This window comes from Dermacentor variabilis, chromosome 6 (genome assembly GCF_050947875.1).
Source record: "Dermacentor variabilis isolate Ectoservices chromosome 6, ASM5094787v1, whole genome shotgun sequence".
In the NCBI taxonomy this organism is placed as follows: Eukaryota; Metazoa; Arthropoda; class Arachnida; order Ixodida; family Ixodidae; genus Dermacentor; species Dermacentor variabilis.
Genome location: NC_134573.1, coordinates 40,882,252 through 40,884,263, shown reverse-complemented (window position 1 = coordinate 40,884,263; position 2,012 = coordinate 40,882,252). Strand labels below are relative to the sequence as shown.

Below are 2,012 nucleotides of genomic sequence, written 5' to 3'. Positions count from 1 at the left end.
ACGCTATTTCTTCCTTAAATCTGATTAGAATTTCTTAGCGTCCCCTTAAGTGCCAGCCGACGTTTTAGTTAATCTGCGTTCGGGCAAAATTCGACGACACCAGTGAACATTTTTTGCGCCAATCCTTAGGTACATCTTCCTTCGGTTAATTAGGTTATGCCACCTCCAGGCACTGCCTGCTCTTTAAGGTTCGAGGCTTCCGTTCCGTCGATAGCTCAGTTGGTAGAGCGGTGGACTGTAGAGGTATTGAACACAGGCATCCATAGGTCGCTGGTTCAAATCCGGCTCGACGGATGTTTCTTTTTCTCTCTCTACGGTTTATTCAACTGAATGTAACTTTTCTTTGCGATGCAGCAACAAAGGCAGACTTCGCCTCTCCTCGTAAGAAAACGGTGGTCATATTCTCCTGGCCAAAGATAGGTCTGGCCCTCTTCATGAAGTGCGGAGTATCTTTCTCAATAGTTAAAGCGGACTTCCTCTTTGGGCAGTATTGTTCCCGGTCCAACTCACAACTCCAAAGCGACCCCTAACCCCTCCCCCGTTGCCCCCCCCCCACCTATACCCATGTATCAATCGCAGTCTCGTGGCTCTCCCCACGCGCACGGATAGCGCCATCGCAAAGCCACTTTATTTATTTCTTTTTTCAACAGCAGTTGGGGCTCCCTCAGGCGAGACGCGGTTGCAAACAACATGAAATTTCCTGAGAGACCATTTGGGACCACAGTGGCTTTACAGACCGGACGTGTACAAATGTACACTAGCGCAGCACAGTAACAAAGTCAATGTAATGAATAAGGTAATAAAAATTAAGGCTTACAAAAAGTACAATGAAGTTTGTATGTATTCAATCAATACAAATATGAAGGAAATCTTTAGTACATTAAGATAACGCAAAATGTTTCACGTGAATCCAATACCCAAAATAACGCAAATTACAATAAATGCAATACACAGAGCTTACAATCATCATTGTAATGCCAATACAAAGTCCTAAAATAAGAACATTAATCAAGAGTTGAAAAACAATCTTTCATTTGTCTTTTGCTGTACGTAGCGAAGCCAATGTTTCTCTGTTCACGTTTGTTGAGCAAGAATCACAATGTAAACCTGAGAGATTGCACGTAATGGCCTCTGCAGGAGAGCATAATCATCCACCCTCCCGACTTCAAATCTCTTGAACATTCGCTCACTCTTCCACACAGGCCCGCAACAAAGCAGCTCCTATGCGCTGTGTCATGTGGCATGTGGAATAAGTGTTTGGCAGAGCTAGCGAGTCCCGTGTAGCCCTTGATTAGGGAATGTGCCAAATAAAGTTTTCTTCGCCTTCTCAACAGTCAGTGATGCGGCGTCGTCATGTCACCGTCGTCGTTTCATCCCCATTGTGCAGTCAGTGCTGCTGTCGTCGTTTTCATTGAACCGTTGGCGATTTGTTGTCGTTGTTGCCTAGAGTTTAACAACGCTGCACTGCGTTGGCGGCAGCGTAAGGTCGACGATCTGGCTATCTTGTAACCGCTTATCTTTAAGAAGGAGGCGCTGTTTAAAGATAATGGGTTGGGGACCTTTAACGAAGTTGCAAATTAAATGCTCTCGTAGTATATGCGTTCGGAGACACACGATTCGCTGAACTCTGAATGCGTTTCTAGAATATATCACCGAAGCCTTGTCAAAAATGTCTGGATAAATTTTTACAATGCATAAAGCACCTTTAATAGAGTGAACTATTCGAACTAAGCCTATCTTATGTGAATGTTACTTTTCTCCAAGTGCACAAAAATGCAAGAAGCTTTTCTGGTGAGTGCACATAAAGGCACCATTTTGCAGTTCACCCAAAGTGCAGAAAAATGAGTTTATACATATTCTCACAACTGAGTATTGCAGCACTTTGAAAAAAAAAACAAGTTGTAGCTATATTTCATTGGCGAAAAAAAAAAAAGAGTCGTGGAGGTGCTGGGTATCGATCCCAGTACCTCTCGCATGCTAAGCGAGCGCTCTACCATCTGAGCTACACCCCC

At 43.9% G+C, this 2,012-nt stretch overlaps 2 non-coding genes across 2 annotated transcripts; one reads left to right on the top strand and one right to left on the bottom strand.

Moving 5' to 3' along the window:
• The first annotated feature begins 204 nt into the window (after window positions 1-204).
• Window positions 205-294, top strand: TRNAY-GUA (transfer RNA tyrosine (anticodon GUA)). Its single transcript is given in 2 exon segments — window positions 205-241; window positions 259-294. It is a non-coding gene; the product is annotated as a tRNA-Tyr (tRNA).
• Window positions 295-1,939: 1,645 nt separating this feature from the next.
• On the bottom strand, window positions 1,940-2,012 carry TRNAA-AGC (transfer RNA alanine (anticodon AGC)). The gene has a single exon. It is a non-coding gene; the product is annotated as a tRNA-Ala (tRNA).